Genomic DNA, 19,225 nt, shown 5'->3' with positions numbered 1-19,225 from the left:
CACGCTGCCTTGTTTCATCCTCACAGCAGCCCTATCAAGTGGGCACTGCTGTCACCCCCACTCTAGGGAGGAGGAAGCTGAGGCCAGAGGGCTTCATTAAATAGGTCACTGTCAGGCCACTAGCCAATGGCAGATCTGGGGAGGGAGTCTGGCCTTCCAACACAAAACTCTGTAGTGCAAGGTGAGCAAATGGAACTAATTGCATAGAGCGTCCTGGATGTGTTTATAAAAGAGAAGATGGTGTTTTCAGTTTTATTCCTGATGCTTTCTCTGTTAAAGCCACTTAATTGCTTGTATTAGCACTGTGCAGTACCTTCAAGGAGCTGTCACACTTCTTCTCCAGGGTCTTAATTAGTATCTCAGCGTCCATGATGGTAAATAAATAGGAATAAAAATGAAGTAGGTTGTAAAAGGACACAAATTATGTGAAGCTCCTCCTATTAAACATGGATTCTGTGTTTTCAACCCTTGAATCTGAGCTGGCCCTTTGGCTGGCTTGGACCATAGGTTAGAGCAGAAATAACATGGGGACTTCTGAGCCTCAGCCTCCAAGAGATTCTGCAGCTCCTGCTCTTGAGAAACCCCTACCGTGCTCTGTAGCAGCTGTGACAACAGACCACATGGAGGGACAGTCTCCGCCATTCTAGGCAGACATAGAGGTGGCCACACCCAACCACCCAGTCCCAGCCGAGCCACCCACTGACCACAGCTCACCCAGGAAGCATGAGAAGAAATAAGTCATCATTACTTTAAGCTATTATTTGGTGCGATTTCTTATTCAGCAATACTGATTCAGTAAAGACGAAGACTTTTATTAAACCAAACAAAACCCTAGAAAATTCAGTTTAGGGAATTCTCTGAGATTAACTATAGGAAATAGCCCTGGTGACCTCAAAGGGATTTTTTTTAAAAATCCCATTTGCTAAATCTAATTATTCCATCATTGATTTTAGAAATAATAAGAGGCAATATTTCCATCAACTGGTCAGAACTCAATTTCATTTATCACTGGGAGATAAAAAGGAGTCTGTTCTCTTACTTGACTCTATTTTATTCATTTCTGAATAGTTGAAGAGCATCGCATGCAAAATATCTATTGGGAAATAATTCTATACTTAATGTTAGAGCCTGTTAGCCCTCACATGCTTAGGCAGGTCACACTGGGTCAATTACTGGTCATTTCTGAGAACTAGCTTCTTATGTGCTGCTGGAAGTGTCACCAGAGATTTACTGTTGTCATATTGAGCCAATAACCTGGCATGGAGGAACTCTGCCTTTTGGAAAGGATATAAAAGTAAAGAACTGAGCACTCAGGGACATGAAAGAGCTTGTGGCACGTGGAGCTGATCCTAACGTGCTGGATGAGTTCCAATCATAGTAATGGCATTCACTTCTGCTTTTCTTATAAGCATTAAGGTGTCTACTGTTTTGTTCTGTTTCATCCTCTTCTAAGTAATCTCCTCTATCTAGTTGACTGATTTTTATATTGCTGAGTGACCAGATGCCATGTAGACCAGAGGTCTACAAAGTTTGTTCTGGAAAGGGGCAGAGAGTAAACATTTTAGGTGTTGCAGGCCGAGGCGAAATTGAAGACATTATCTTGGTATTTATATAACAAAAGAGAAAACAAATTTCATCAAAAAGTGTTTGGATGAAATTATGCTATAGTAACAATAATCAAATATACCATATTTTGCTGTGTATAATGCATAATTTTTGCCCAAATTTGTGAGGAAAAATTAAGGATGCTCATTATACATGGGTGGTACTAATTCCATATCTATATAAATGTTTTTAACTCTTTTATTTATGTTTACGAGTTAAAAGTATAACTCTAGAAATCAATAACGATATCCGTATGCAAAATAATACCCTGGAATACTATAATTGGTTTTATTGAACTTATGGCGAACTTGCAACGACAAAGAGTTCTTGGTCTTCTATGATGCATAAATATCGTAAATTTATTACCAGTACATAAAATTTCTTGTACCCTGTACCCGTTCTTGTGTTTTGTAATTATTTGTTACATAAAATTTCTTGTACCATAATGTTAAAAAATAATGCTAAAATTCCTTTATAATACAAAAAACAAGGACCTAAATGTAAACAAATAAAACTTTGAATTAAAAAATTAAAATGGATGATTTTTTTCCCCTGAAAGTTTGGGCCAAAAACGTGAGTACGCATTATTCACGGTAAAATACGGTTGTGTTTTAGTTCTACAGCTCATGAAAAACATGGAATTCTTTTGCTGCATAACATTTCACATACTTGGGGCTCAAAGTTTGTGTCCCCTACAATCAAATTGACTGCAAATATTTATCTGTGAAACCATCCTTATCTTAAAGTCATCCAAAAATAGTCAAGGGACTGGATTAGACCCCTGGAGCGCAGTTCGCGCATGCCTGGTTTGGGTGATGGCTCTGTCTATACCCAGGTGGAAAATCTGCCTCGTCAGGCGCTCAACTGGGTCAACAGGTTGTGCTGCCACAGTGTGGTGCCCAGCGGGACTGGGAGGCCGAGTTGGGCATGGGGGCGGGGGGAGAGAGATGTGCCAGGGGTCTCCACTGGGTGTCAGGGGAACTGCAGCCTTAGTGCCATTGCTTTTCTGACCCCAGTCTATGCAGGCTTTTCCGGGTTGGGTGGAGCCTGCTTCCATGAAGTTGGGCATGTCGGTGGCACTTGCAGAAGCCAGAGGGCCTTTCTTGGAAGACCACAGTGGTCTCTGCCCTGCTGAGTGGAGCCGGGGCTCCAGAGACTGCCCGGGACGCCCCCATTCAGGCACCATTGCTCTTGTCTTGTGTTTCAATAGCCTTGTGAGATTTACCCGGAGCCCTTTCTTCAGTCTTTTAACTCTTTATTGATAGAAAGCCCTGGGGAAATTGTTTTACAAACAATTTTTAAAATTCAGTTTTCATTGAAAATCTGAATATTACCGATTGCTATTTTACTCTAATTGAAACTATAGTTAAATACGTGTACATCCTTTAGATTGCAATTTGTTTAAGCCACTGCTCAAGGGTGACCTGGTGTTTTCAGTGCTACACAGGGACACAATTTATGTTGGGCCAACAGGCGGGCAGCTGAATGACTGGTCTCTGGAAGTGACGAATTTGTTATCACGGAGGACACCACAGTCGGTGGTCATTCCGCTGGGAGTGAGGACTCAGGCCTTCCCATCTTCAACCTTTTCGGCCCCGTGAATCAGTGAATCTGAGGTCAAAATCATGAGTTTGAGTATTACGCAAGCACTGAGTCCCCTTCTGAGCTCCACTAGTTAAAAACACAGGGACAAGAGGTGACACACAAACGTGTCGCAACTACTGAAAACCCCATGAGCACACTTATGATACAGCATGAGGGTCAACGTGAAATCTCTCTAAGGCCGTTAGCTCTTCTCGGCCACCTAATATCGCACGTAAACACGTCAGCGGTGTAGCCTGTGAGGACACGTCAGGACCTCGCTCAGACCACGCAGTTATCAACTGTGAAACATTTTCATCAATGTAATAGATTTTAAAATGCCACCAGTGTGGTCTAACTGATAAACTCTTAAGCTGTAACTTGCAAAAAGGTAGGAATTTACCAATACTGTCCATAGAGCCCCCAGCCTGGGATAGAATTTACAGCACTTGGAGGATCCGTTTCTCTGTATAAAATATCCCTCTAGCACGGTGCCTACCATCCCTGGGCGCATCACACCAGAAGCCCTCCAGGGGCACAGTGCCTGGCTTGAAAGCCAGATGAACTAAGAGATGGATTCTGTCGGTCCTCTGTCTGGAAGCACAAAGACCTCCTGAGGGAGCTGCCCTGAACCATCCCGGTGCCTGCGGCAGTGACTGCAGGAGCACGCCTCCGGGGCCCTGCCTGGAGCAAGTTGTTGAAAGTCAGTGCAAATGAGAACCGCTTCCTGGGAGCAGAAAGGAAGCTTCGGGTGCCTGGAAGGCAGACATGGATTTGAGGGCGGCATTTACGCCTGGTCAGACCAACATCCCTCCACGACACTTCAATCCACAGATGGGAACTTGTGCTTCCATTTTTAACCTGTGCTCCACAATGAGAAGATGGAAAACTGCTTACACATTTGTGGTAGTTTTGTTTTGTTTTCTTATGTTTTTAGCTTTAAATTTTTTAGGATTTAAATTTAATGAAAAGGGTAGTTTAGTACCACACCTTAGATCCATGCTGTTGATTTTTTTTTAATGGAAATATAATTTACAGAGTAAAAGTCACTCTTTTTAGTGTATATATCCATGTCTTAATGAATGCACAGTCATAGAGCCACTATCATGGTCAAGATATTACAGGACATTTCTGTGCCTCCACCTTGGTGGTCATCCCTCTTTCTGCTGCCAACCCCTGGCAACCACTGATCTGTTTCCTGTCCCTACAATTTTGCTTTTTCCGGAATGTTATAGAAATAAAATCATACAGCACATAGTGTTCTGAATCTGGCTTCTTTCACTTAGCACGTAATTCAATTCAGATCCATCCATGTCATTGTGTGTGTTCCTTCTTTTTTATTAAGAAAAATGATGCATTTATTTATGTTCTTTTTGTTGTGATAAGAACAGGAAACGTGACTGGTCCCTTGTAACAGGTATGTAAGCGCACCGTCCAGCACTGCTGACCATAGGCGGGGTGCTGCACAGCAGGTCTCTGGGACTCCCATGTAGGTGCTGAGACTTCACACCCTTGACCAGTCCCTCCCACTGCCCCTCCCCCAGTCCCCGGGACCACCATTCACTTCCCTGTCTCTAGGATTCTGACAACTTCAAGTACCTGATATAAGTGGAATCCTACAGTATTTGTCCTTCTGTGACTGCCGATGTCACTTAGAATGATATCCTCCAGGTTCATCCAGGTTGTTGCATATGACAAGATCCCTTCTTGTGTCGTGCTGAAGAATATTCCATTGTACGTAAATATAACACAGTTTCTTTACCTGCCAATCTACCAACGGACACTTAACGTTGTTTGCACAGCTTGGCTATTGTGAATAACACTGCAATGAACATGGGAGTGCCGATATGTTTTCAAAATCCTGATTTCAGTTACTTTAAATAAAGGCCCCAAATGGTATTTCTGGATCCTATGATAGTTCTATTTTTAATTTTTTGATGAAACCTCCATATTGTTTTCCATAGTGCCTGCACCATTTTACATCCCTAATAATAGTGTACAAAGATTCCAATCTCTCTACATTCTCACCAACACATGGTTTTTTAAACATTTAATAGCCATCCTAACAGGTATGAAATTATATGTCATTGCAGTTTTAATTTAGTGATTTTGAGCATCTTTTCATGTCTCCATTAGCCAGTTTTATGTCTTCTTTGGAGAAATATCTATTCAAGTCCTTTGCCCAAACAAATAGGATTACTTGTTTTTTTTGCTAATGAGTTGTAGAAGTTCTTTATATTTTAGAAATTAACCCCTTATCAGATGTATTATTTGCAAATATTTTCTCCCGTTGACTCATGTTGCTTCATGTGGCATGGCTTCTTCCTTTTCTCACTGAGTAGTGTCTCTTTGTATGGCGATGTCACTGTTAAATCCAGTCTCCAGCTGAAAGACATTTGAGTTGTTCCCAGTTTGGGGTGATTATGAATAAAGCAGCTATAAATATTTGAGTACAGGTTTTTGTGGGAAAATGAATTTTCTTTTCTCTTGGGTAAATACCTAGGAGTGCATTGCTGGATCATAGAGTAAACACATATTTAACTGTGAGAGACACTAAACAGTTTATTGCCCAGTCAACACAGGTTAAGGATACAGTGTCTTCCCTGTAAGAGCAACAAGTAGAAATCCCATTAGGAAAGTCCTGCGCACTTTCATGCAAGCAGCACAAGGAAGAGTGGAGTCAGAAGAACTGCACGTATTGCCGGTCTGATCTGTGCGTTTTTCAGAATGAGGACGCGGCGTCCAGAGAGACAGCCATTCCTGTTTGAGCTGTGAAGGGACAAAGCAGGCAGAGCTGGCCCCTCTGCGTGCTGAGCGTGGAGGCTTCTGTGAAGGAGAGGGAGTGGAGGGAAGCCCATTTAAGGGACACATTCCCTACGTTTTAAGGGATAAGTAGGGTGCAGGGGCAGAGGACCCAGATAAATTACTTGCATTAATCAAATTCATTGAGAAAGGACTCCAGTCCCTATCTCCTTTGGCCCAATTACACATAGATCTAAATTACTGTATTTTTGTCCATCTCTCTTTTCTAGAGGACAGCAAATCTAAAGATTTATACATTGGTGTTTGTCCTAATTATTATTAAATTCCTACATATAGAAAGATGAAATTGATAGCTATCAAAGTTCATTGTGCCAGCCCCTGACTCACAGCTGTCGCCACGTTCTTAATTTGGCTAGGAGTCCATTCACTTGATTCAAGCACCTCTTGTTCGCTAAATTCACAGTTAGTGCAGAGAAATTTTCTAATAAACATCTGAGATTAGAGTACCATTGCTGACAGCAAAATTACAATTTGCAGCCTAAAGATGCATTCAATTATGATCACTCAGAAAGAGAAAAGTACGGAAAAAAGAAAACAAAAACAAAACACAAGAACCACATACACCAAGGAAGAGCAAAGTCTCCAAAAGTAAGTCAAATCTTAATCCAATAATCTATTTTTAATTACCCACATTATGGTCACTTACAGGGTGATCATTTCAGAGTCTCAAATATCCAATCTTTTGGCCCAAAGCCGTGGGGGTAATTGCTTTATAACTGGGTAAGAATATATCATCTATGTCTGGTCTAGACTCAGCGAGAGTATTTGTAACTGATATTTAAAGCTGCATTTCTGGAAGAGATTCAATCTGCCTGAAGACATCCTACTAATGTTGCTGATTTTGTCTAATACCTTCACAAAATGCTCAGAATATGTTCACACCTTGAACAAGTACATCTGTGTTCTAGCTCTATCATCTGATCATGGGGTTTGGAGGGAGAATCTATATCACAGCCGACCCATCTGTTGCTGTCAACATCCTAGAAAGCTCCAAACGTCGAGCCCCCCCTGTAAGGAATACCCGCTTTGCTGAAGAAGTGGACCTTGACCCCAAACGTCACCAGGCCCTCTTGGTTCCACTTTCTTGTATTTCACCTTCATTTATCTCCCTGCCACGAACACTCTGCTGGCCTCAGGTGTGATCCAGTTATTTTGGAATATTCTGCCCTAGCAGCCAGAACCCAAAGTTCAAAACCCCTCGGTTACTCCTGGTGCAGGTGACAAGGCTGGGGTGTTCACAAAAGCCTTACTAAACAGGGAAGGGGGACAGAGAACCATGAACCCCATGTGCGTCAGCGGTGGATGACCAGTCCTTCCGTGTCCAGCTGACCTCCTGGGGCTATGAGTCCTGTCTCAGTTCACCTGGCTTCTTATAGCGTAAAGAGGTTCCACCTAGGTCATGTCTGTTTCCTTTTCTCTCTCGAGCCAAGTGGGTTTTAATTTTTCTCAGTTTGCATTTGCAACCTGAGAAACACACTTCTAACCAGAGCCCAGAAATCAAGCGCTCCCTCTGCTCAGACGACACTCTGCCCCATATCCCTGCGATGGCCAGTGGCCTTGTCCCCACAGGCTGTCTTTTCCATCAGTACCTGAGCTTTACAACAACAGGGAGGCACACACAGAGGGAGTCCATGCCCGTTTAAGTAGGACGACGGACCCCCAGAGTTCAGCCAGTCCGGCTGGGAGGAAAGGCCTGTGCTGTTCATGCTCAGAGCCGGCCATGAGCTCAGTCGGGCTGCGCCCTTCCTTTTGACCTTTGCAGCTCAGAGTTCTCTCCTCCGGGCCCAGTGGGGCGGAGATGACTAAGCCCAGACAGCCCCTCTTCCTCACGGAAGGCTCTGGAAGTCACTCGTGCACGCGGCATGCAGGTTTGTCACTTCCTTTGCTGTCAGCCAGGCCGGCTGGTGTGCTGCTACTGCAGCTGCTCTTGGCCTCCCCGGCATTTGCTTTCTAGTCACATGTTTACACCAACAGAGCACGTCGCCCCGAGGAGGTGACTCTCAGGCCAGTGGCGCCCTTGGCTCAGACACAGACTGGGATGTTTGGGGGTGTTTGGGGGATGCAGCTCTCGATGGCTGTATGTGCTGGGCTGGGATGCTGACAGGAAAGGCGCCCAGTGGGTGCCGCAGGACCCCCATGTTCTCTTCACTTCCGTCCATTCCTGATTTATAAAGACACCCACAGGCACACAAGGGCTCGTGCAGCTGCTCCTAGCTGGAGGCCTTGCAGAGTGGAAGCATCCGCCAGGACCCAGTGTCGGCAAAGCAAGGACACCGTGTTCCCGCCCCCGAAGTCTAATGTTCCATCACAGAGATCCGAGGACACAGTGCCCAGAAGCCGAGGCGTGCTCCAGGAGGTGTGGTACAGGCCTTGTTTCCAGGGCAGGGCTCCTCTAGCACAGGCACATGGCTGCGTCCTTGGAAATGCCATAAATGACCCCTGGTGGCACAGCTCAGACTAGGCTACAACCATGTTCTTTGTCATCATGAGGCTGAGAGTAATTGCTCCAAGGTCGGGTGACATAGCCTTTTGAAACCTGTGCTCTCGCATCTAAGATTCAAGCCTGATCACAAGGAGCTACTTCCAATGGGGAATAATGGAGCGGAACTCTCAGCCAGGGGACTGTCTCCTCCATATGGTTCGTAAGTTCCCTGGGACATGTAATCCCACTGGGAGCGCCATCTGTGTAGATGCCACACAGGCCGGTGTTGGGGATGCTCTTCACTGCAAACACAGCCTCTGACTTCACTGCAAATGCATCCAGACAAAAGGCGAGACTCTGCCTGTCTCCTCTGCCACTCCCACGGGGGAGGGGCAGCTTATGTGGGTGGCTGTTGTCTAGGTAATAAGCCAACCGTGCAAATTCCAGAAAGACGGATGGGAGAACCCTTAGTTCATCGAGAATGCACACAGGTGACCTTCTGTACAGGCTTGAGTGGTTTCATAGAGAGAAGAACCGTCACAGTCCCATCACGCTAGGGGTGAACCGGCCTTATCTCACCCAAGTGTGAAGTCCTTAAGGTCCCAGGGAGGGGTCCCCCAGTGTCCAGCACATGGGGTTGGCTAAGATTCTCAGTTGCAAGCAAAAGACTGACATAAGCAAGACAGCATGTACTGAGAGAGTGTCAGGCGGCTCTGGGGACCTTCGCGAAGGCTAGGGGACAAGGCGGAGGTTACCTATGAGGAAGCAGCACTGAAATGTGCGTCCTGCTAGATTGGAGAGGAATCATGGTGGCACAGGAGCCATCTATGCCAACGTCCTACACCAGGGTGTGCCACAGGGGCCGAGATGGGTGCTTCTACAGGTGATAAGCAGCCCCTTGCATCCCCTCTGGGTGCGTGTGTGTGCCTGTGTGTGTGGACTGGGGTGTTGTGTGTGCGAGTATGTGTGGATGTGTATCTCTACGTGTATGTGTCTGTGAGTGTATACATATGTGCATGTGACTGGGTGGGTTTTCTGTGAGCGCATGCACGAGAAAGAAGACATCATGTTTCTAATCTAGAACTACCAGGAATCCAGCTATAGACAGAGTTACATGGAGCTTCTGTTTACCTGAAGGATCTTACGCTGGATCCAAACTTACCAGATAATTTATGCAATCATTTGCTCAGCTTGGACTGCAGAGACAAACCCTTTAAAGAGGCTGACAGAAGCCTGCCTAATTCTTTCTTACCCGAGCCAAACTGACATTAAATGCATAGCATTTTTTGTAGTCATGAAAGCTACACAATTTTAGAGAATTCCATTTATAAAAACTTAAGACTTTTATAAATGTGTGTTATGTGCACAGAAATATTTTAGAGCCTATGAAAAAGATTAAAACACACATTCTATATTAGAAAAACTCACTCCCCAGTAGCGAATAAAAATAGGGCATGATGTAAACCCTTGCTCATGAACGTTGTTTTAAATACTCTCAGCAATATCAGAAACAGAGTAGCAGCAATTTTACAAATGAACCAAAGAAATGCTCCTGGAATTTATTTGTGGATCTTAAAATATGAAAATATGTGAACATATTACTTTTCTATATATTTTATTGAGATATAATTGACATATAAATAACATTATTTTAAATATATTGAAGTAAAGAAATGGACTAGCTATAGTGTCTGAAAGAACCACAAAGTAGCCTAATGATAACCTGAAAGCAAACAATAAGGGTATTAGTTCAACTCTAGATCTTTCTACATAACACCCACTGTTACCTCCATCAAGTACCCAACAGCTATTTCATTTAATGTGAAATGGTCAATAACAACCGTATGATAACAGCCTAAACCATCACACGCTTTTTAGAGTTTGAAATGATTTCATTTCATCACTCCATCATGCAGAGATGGTAAAGAGAGCACAAGAACCCTTGTTCCTACTTTAAATTAAGGGTCTTGTAGTAATGTGGTAAAAAAAATACACAATTAAGTGTAATAAAGCAATGGTGACAATGGAACTGGTCATATAACCTCAATTACCAGTCTGATTTTGGGACAAGATCCAACACTGAGTGTGGTAGGGACCAAGGAGCAGTGTTGGGAAGAAACAAAAGAAAAACCATAAAGTTCAAGTGGAGAAATCTGTGGGCCTCATCCATCTAAAACTATTTTATAGTTATGTTTAAAATAAGTAGAGTGGAAAGTGCTGCTACCTGCAGCAGTTGGTCTGACGGGTCAAGTGGTTAGTTTCCAGACCTTAATTGAATATGGAGAATTCTTAAATTGGCCCAAGGCTAGTCTGAGAAGGATCAGAGAAAAGGAACCACAGAAATGTCACTTGTCAGAGAGTTCCCCTTCCAGTGCTCAGAAGTCTTTTCTGATTAGGGAATTAGCATTTCTCTATTTGGGGCATCATTTTCTGCCTCTGTCCTCCCTTTTTCTCCTGGGTGATTCATATGCATTCCTCAACACATCCCCTTTCACAGTCTTCTCAGCCCCCCCAGGACCCTGTGCGGTGACCCTCCCACACTCCCGTAGTTACCTCTGTCTGTCACAGCACTGACATGTCACTGCATCTTCCTCGGGCCCACCTTTTATCTCCAAGTCCCCAATGCCAATGCACAGAGCAGGTATCCAAAACATCCATATACTGAATGAATGAATGGATGAATGAATGGATGATGGGTGAAGGTAATGGACAAAGTGCTACACATCTGCCACGTTCCTACCTTTAGACATGAGAGGGCACAAGGAGTGAAATATATGCAAAACACAAGACAATCTGAGGGTGCAAGACAACCATCATTGGCTGAGTCCTGACAAATGCCAGACACATCTGTGCACATGTTTTCCTATTTATCCCTGTGAAACACCCAATGACTAGACGCAGTTAGCCTTCTCACAGATGAGGAAACCGAAGCTAGCAAGGTCTACCTGAGTTCAGAGTCTCCTTCTGCTACAGTGCAGCATCTCTGTAATTAATGGCTTGAATACCCATTTATTCCAAAATTAGATACTAGGTCAAGGCAGAGATGATAGTTTTTCTACCTCAAGGACCAGAAGAGCCTTGACTGTCACAGCTCTTCCCCAGGACCAGGAAACGGGTTAGCTCATGTGTCTCTTGTGATATTGGCTCCTATGTAAATACGGTTTTTAAAAATTCCTTTGATTTTTGCTCCAGGTGTAACTGTATCATTTAATTTATAGTAGAAAAAAAAAACTCTATGTTATACTTTCCCGGGAAAGCTCTTTCTCCTGAAATTGTATTCCAGTTACCATCTCTGTCCTGAATGACTTAATTCTCTCCTTCCATGGATTTCTAGATGACTCAGTGAAGTCCTTATATTCACGACCTTGAACTCAGACAGAATTGGGTTTAATACCTGATCCACCATTTTAAATTATAAATTGGGCAGGACACTTAAACTCTCTAAGCCTCAACTGTTGTTGTTAAAAATAGGAATGAGAACACCTACTTTACAAGGTCATTACAAGGTTCAAGTGAAATGCTGAACATAAATCGGTGCCTATTAAAATTATGAAGCCAAGTACTAGAAAGGACTGGTTAAAGGGTAAGGATTAAGTCAGAGTCTTCCCATATTAATTCATTTAATACACAGCTGCCATAGTTAAGTTTCTGAAGGCACAAAGCTAGCCATGTTATATCTTGGATCAGAAACTCTGTTGGCTTCATACTGAACAAACCACGAACGGCTTAGTCTAAAATTTAAGGCCTGGTCCCTCTGACTACCCTATAGCCCATATTCCAGTTAGAATGAACGAAGTATTCATTCCTCTGCAAAACTTAATTTTCTGCCTCTTTGTTTTTATTTTCCTGCAGCTCAAATATTCACATTTGCATTTTTAAGGTCCAGCTTAAGACAATTCTTATATTATATTCCTATGCATTCATATTTTATTTCTCATTAAGGGGACGAGGCATTTCTTCAGAGACAGGTGAGCATGAAAGATGCTTGAAATTTCACATAATTCCACCATCTTCCATCTCCAGAGAAGAATGAAGAATTGCTCTGTAAGGAAGAGACACCAGATTTCTTTCCAGGTCAACACATGGGTGTTGATCTCCTCTGCTGCTTGGGAAGGGTCTATTGGAATGGAGCTCCAGGGGACACACCCATGATTATCAGAAAGGAAACTAAATCCTTTGATCTAAGCCTCTTAATTAGAGGACACATTAAAATCATTGGGGACATTTTTTTTCACAGTGCATATGCCTGGCCCTTTCACAGACATATCAAGTCAGTTTTCCTGGGGTCTGAACCCTGGCATGAGGGCTGAGAAAGTTCCTGCCATAGGTTATTCAAGGTCACCTCCACAGTCCCAGAGCCAAACCATTCTCCCATCCTTTGCCAGTCTGGAGTCACATGGGATTGCATAGTTACTTAACTATTGCCATCTAGTTACTTAACTGACACTCTAGTATATATTCACTCCCAACACTGGGACAAACAGTAGATTAGTTTTTAAGAAATAATGACAGAATCTAGAATAAATAGAACTATCTCACTTTATTTCATTCCTCTATAAAGCCTTTCTCCAGTTTGAGTATCAACCATTTTGGCCTCAGTTAAACTCTACAGATCTTTATAATCACTGCAATCTCAACATGCCGGAACATTAATAACTTGTATGAATGGTCCTGCATTTAAACTCCTGGAAGGATTTTGTATTAAGGTTTATCTATGAACTCATCGACTTGGATTGAGTGAGCTAACAACTTTGCAAATCTCATTCTCTTCCCACACTGCTTTATCTTTTCTGACTAGTTCTATGCAGCGTTCAAAGATAAAGTCAGTGAATGCATAGAATGCATATATTGTTACATATAATTTTTTTTTTTACTTTAAAAAAGCTTCTTGGGGATAAGAATGTGTGACTCTGGAAGGTGGAGGGGAGGCTTATTAGAATCTTTAGCAATTCTTAATCCTTTTCCCCCAGCTCACTGTGGCCCAGAGAGAGCATGCTCAGTGGCACTTGGAGACACCTTGTGCCACCTGGTGGAATTTTCCTGAAAGAGACTGATCAGGGGTCTGAATTACCGCTCAGTTTGATCTCACCTGAGGCATTTTCTCAGTGCTTAATATTACCGTCTAAGTGTAGAGCCCCTACTGTGTCAAGCAATTTAACTGCACTAGGCCCATAATAAAGATTTTTTTTTTAATGTGAAAATTAGTCTTTAGTGAAAGAGCCCTATTTTGTTAGCTGCTGGGTAAATTCAGGTAATGCAATGACAAGCACACTTTGGGTCATTCTATTCTACTCTGGTTAATACACGGAGATCATTGCCAACCTTCTAGCAGGCAGCACACAGATGTTAACACTGCTTTCCATTAGTTAGAGACAAAAGTAATTGTAATTAACCTTTTTTCCTTACCCTCACCCCCAGGAAGTCAAAACAATCTGATAATGTCATATTTAGCAATTAGTGATGTAACTGTTTACTCAAGCAGAGATTTTTACCAAACATAAAAGGGATTTTAAAAACACATGTACTGAAGCGATAACTGATTTGGTAGTTGAAAGTCTCTCTCCTGAGACACTCCAAGCTATGCCAGCGAAAGCCAGCTGGGCCAAGGCGCCGCGTCAATGCCTCCCTCTGTCGTGGGTGGGAGCTGTGGGCCAGGTAGCCATACTGCTTGTCTATATATGGTCTTTTGTTCCCTCACCCTGTAATCCTGAACCCGCCCGCCATGTTCTATGATACAGAGTGACTCAGCAGTCACAGAGCTCAGAGTTTCCACTCTCGTGTATCCATACGATTTCTTTTTATACCCTGAGCTCTATCATAAAGAGTCAAAAATTTCTCTTCAAAGGCAGGTTGGGTGAAGTCAAGGTCACTGCTCATTTTGCATGGGGAAAAAAGGTCAAACTAACGAAAGCATGCAATAACCCAGAAAAAATCCCCAACTTCCCAGTTCAACAAAAAACAAAGCACCGTCTTTCAAACTATTACAGACATGCACATAGAGGCAAAGTGCCATATTTTTTGAAATATTTCTACAGAATTCCAAAGAGCATGGATGTATGTCCTGCCTCATCAACTAGACAGTGCATTTTTTTTGGGGGGGGGGGTGTTGGTCAAGGATGGAATCTAATCACACTGATTCAAGTGTGTGGATGGAATCATTGTCTTTCATGTCTGATGGTGATGCAAACGGAGGTGGTTTCCTGGTGCTCACATGGTTCGTTTGTCATAACTAGGGTTTAATCCGTACCTGCGTGTCTGTTCCCAGGAATTCTTTGCACATTTACTCGAGTGCAGACTTTTCCTTTGGCCCACCACTACGGCCACTATTTGAGCTGCTTGTACGTGTTGCCATTCCCATCTCTTAGATTCATGTTTGCTGGCTCCTCCTGCTCTGAAAGACCCACCCGGTTCTGATTGCTTTGTGCCCGCCGGTCCCAGCAGTGCCCGATCACACTGCATTCTGCTGGAAGTAGCTCTTCCCAGCCCCAGAGGGACTTCTTCACTCTGTCCTGTTTGCAGCTGCCCCATTAAAGCTAGTCACACAGCAGCTGCTTAGGTGTCCTTTTGTCATCGAATATCTATTTTCCATAAATATCCACGGCAGCGCCATCACTTTGGTGTTTGTAGATGGGCTGCATTCCAGGGCTCGGTTGTATAGACATGAAAAATAAGGATTAGGAACTGAGGATCTTAGCTCAGAACTACTGTTCTGATTTAATCTGAAAAGTGAAATATGGTGGGATCGCTGATAGGACTGAAAATGGAGACTATTAGATCAAGAGCTTTTAAATGATGGGCATGGGGAAAAAGTGTAAGGAAGTTACTATGTACAAATCTGTGTGGTTTGAGGCAAGTCCATGAAGCTCTCTGAACATCAGTATTTCTATGAAAAAAGAAACCTGATTATACCTATTCTGTAGACTCACAATACTGAAAATAAGTTGGACAGAGTAAGTGTCCAAAAAAAAAATGGTAGCTCAAAGCAAACATAATAGATACTGATATTATTAAATAATTACTATTAATGTTATACAGCAAAGAAAATCATCACTTCCTTCAAAAACCTTGAAATTGGAAAGAAGTTACCAGACTAAAATAGAAATGGCAAACAGTAAGAGAAAGAGTAGGAGCTGTAATAGAAGCTAAATTAGATGGTTCTCAGCCACTCCTGACAATTACTACAGAGAGGCACACCAGAGGATAGAGTTTGCTAAGCTCACTCTGCTCAGAGCACCGAGACCTGCTCCCAAGGCTGAGCTCAGCCACTTACAATTCATCTCACTAGGAGCTTTTTTACTGCTCAGGTAGGTCACTAATAAAATGCTGAAGTTGGATTGTTTCTAATGTTTGATCCTTCTATATACCTTAAAAAGACCATAAAAAAGTCATCTACCTTGTCTGGTTATTCAAATGAGCCAGGTCTTGAAGGAAGAGAAGTTTCATCTGTTGGTTTGAATAGGAGTCAGTAAACTAGGTCCGTGGGCCAAATTCGGTCGGCCCACTGCCTGTTTTTGTAAATAAAGTTTTATTAGAACATGGGCACAGTCATTCGTTTACACATTGTGTATGGGAGCTTCACATTACAACAGCAGAATCGAGCAGTTGTGACAGAGGCAGTACAGCCCATAAAACTTAAAATATTTACTATCTTGACCTTCCCTGAAGCATTAGCTGGCCCCTGAGCTACAATCAAAATAAAATGAACTAACAAAAAACAAAAGAGCAAACAATACCTTGTCACAAAATTTCTTGAAGTAGTTTGGAGAACAGTTTCTTATTTTAAGACAGAGGACTCTTTCTATTTGATATTTTGTCTATTTGTTTTTCAAGAAGGGTTAGTTGCCAGTAAGCAAATTGTGTTGCGGAAGATCATGAGAAAATTAAACTTATGATTTAAAAGAGAAAAATTAGTAAAGACAAGGAAAATACATTTCAGGGAAATAAATTTCAACAAGTTTAAAAAATGACTAGCAAGCGCTTCACTGGAATAAAATCTGAGATCTGAGACAAGGATTTGAGTGGTTCATCACCATTCTGCTATGGATAGAAGAACAAACGTAACTAAATAAAGCGTTGGGAGTGAACAAGGAGCCACGTGTTCCCCAAATGAAGCAAACAGGGCCCTGAAATGGCGCTTGAGATTTGCGCAAACATGAAGCGCAGCCAAAACTAAAGGTGTCCAAAAACAGCACAAACTTTTAATTCATAAAGAAAAGAAAAATGCAGAGTTACAGACTACAAAAGAGGTAAAAAGATAGTACCCCAAGAAGGACAGGCAATAATAAACCATGAAGAAAAGATGGCGGAATTTTATGAGATTTTTTTTTTCATATGGAAAGATTTTTCCGTAGAGACTGCATAGGCCTGTCCTATCCTGCGAGCAGCCTGCAGCCGGTCCCCAGAAGAAACCTGCCTTTTCTCAACCTTTCCATCTCAAGTGCATGGTCTCCGCAGCCCCCTTCTCAATTCAGGCCCAGACAGGGTGGCCCCGGTGTGGAGGGGTGGGAGAAGCCAGCGAGAAGGCTGGTGAAGCCCATCCTCCCTTTGTTTTAATTTGCAGCCTTCCAACTCCTTCTTGCTGTCTTTCAGACCAAGACCAAATCAAGCAGTTGACCACCCCAGCGAGACTGCAGGCATGGACTTGGGGGGACAGGCTCTCCCCCAGATGAAGCTCCTGCAGACGCCTGCACGAAGCCGCTTGTGGTGCACACTGAGCGAGTTCCTGAAAGGCATTTGAAGACAATGAGGGCAGGCTGCGTTTTTTTCTTAATTTTGAACTGTATGTTTGCTGATTTCCCTTTCTTTTCATAAATCAAAAGAACACAGTGCAGTGATTAGATCAAGTGGCTGAGGAAGTTTCAATGGTCATGATGGTTAGTTTAGAAAATACAGAAGAGTGGATAAAAGTATGTCACATGAAAATGTCAACTGTCCTTTTCCCGGAGTGTGGAATTTAGTTGATTTCCCCCCCCCCAAATTTTGCATATTTTCTAAAGGCCTTGTGCTATTTTTATTCCTAGGAAAATTCAGTACACGTTGGCACTCCTGAGCCCATCCTGACTCACTCTGGCCAGTGGCGCCCTTCCAGGGTTTGCTTGCTGTGCGCTTGGGGTAGCGAGTGCCCCTCGGCAGTTGTGAACCCCAGGACATACCCAGGACTCCCCCATCATGGGTATCTTGCCCAAAGTCCCATGTAGAGATGGGATTTTTCTTAAGTCACATGTCTGCCTTCCGTCCCTGGTTATTGAGCCCTCAATGTTCCCCTTATCAATTACTCTAGCGACTTAAAAACCATTGCAGCCCCGATGAAGTCTGAGGAATGCGTGGCGGTGTTTATGAGGACATGTGTGAATCACCTAACGTGCGTGTGAACTTGGGCAGTGAACTCTTTTAGGAAACAAGGTGTGTATTTCACGTCTAATGTGTTAGAATGCTTAGGATGAATGAAGAGAGGGCTGTAGTCCCAAATGGCCATTCCAGAAAAGGCATTTTGGGGCAATAACTATTTAAAAGACAAATATCTTGTGATATATGTGCTGATGGGTGATTTATCTGGCTGTCCTGTTAAGTTATATCCAACTCAACCTTTCTAATTGTTTGGTCAGCTCATTACCTCCTTGACTTAACATGTCTCCTACTCTTCTCCCTGCACTTCTCTGAGCAGCATCCCAGGTTTTTATGTGCAAGACACACTCTGCTGCCCTGTAAATCTTCCCTAAAAATGCCCTCCAGCAGTGCCGTCTTCTAGTCTTCTCTGTGCCAGTCGTATCTACACAAATGGAATTTTTACTGCTGGCTTCCATCTCCGTTGTGTCTGGCTCAGGTTGTAAACTCTTTGGGGCTGGGGCCTTGTCTTTTTATGTTCCATAAAGACAGGTGCACACCAGCAGTTGTCGATAATACTAAAGAGAGAGCGAGCTGCCGTTCTTTCTTACCCGATCTGCCTCACCCCAGAGAAGAAGCTATCTTGGTTGGCATCCTAAATCCTAAGTCAGAGATATGATTTGCAGAAACAGGAAAGTTCTCTACTTCCATAGGTTATGTGGAATTTTTGCTTGTGTTTTCTCCAAAGCCAAGGAACTACCAACAACTAGGAGTTGACGTGCATCTATCAATAAGAAACAGATTTGGCGCAAAATTCAATGGAATGCCCTGACCAACTCATGAGATGGAAAATAGTTTAGGGTGATGATGACATAAAGAGTGAATCTATACTTTAGAATCAGACGTCTAAGTCACTGTAGTAAACCCGGATGATGAATTTGGAAAGAAAATGCTTGAGAGGAAAATCAACACTGGGAATTAACATGGGTTGAAAAATTCCCACGGGGGATACATGAGTTAATTCCTTAAAGGTACAGAATTAAATCAAAAGAATGGCTTGTAAGTGCAACACATTGGCTGGTGTTGTTCGCGGCTTGGTCGTGACCTGTGCTTTGTGGGGAGAATCCCACACCCGGTCGCCAGTTGTTTGGTTTTCACCTTGGACGTCCTCTCCACAGTTAGGCTGGTTCCTGGCTGACCATAACTTTGAGACCAGATGCCTGGCTCTACCACTTCCCCTCTGTGTGAACTTGGTCAAAGAAGCTGCTTCAAGGACTCACTGAGGGGAAAGGAGGAGACGACGGGCTCCACCAACACTGCTGTGCATACGTCTCAGTAAATAATCCCTATTATTTTCAGCTCACACTCCTGGGGAAACAGCGACGTGCTGTGTAGAACTGTGTCGTCGTAGTCTGTAATGCGGGCTCTCTCTCTCTCTCTCTCTCTCTCTCTCTCTCTCTCTCTCTCTCT

The sequence above is a fragment of the Hipposideros armiger genome, unplaced genomic scaffold (assembly GCF_001890085.2).
Source record: "Hipposideros armiger isolate ML-2016 unplaced genomic scaffold, ASM189008v1 scaffold_77, whole genome shotgun sequence".
NCBI classification, from domain to species: domain Eukaryota; kingdom Metazoa; phylum Chordata; class Mammalia; order Chiroptera; family Hipposideridae; genus Hipposideros; species Hipposideros armiger.
Note: the sequence above shows the minus strand (reverse complement) of the source record.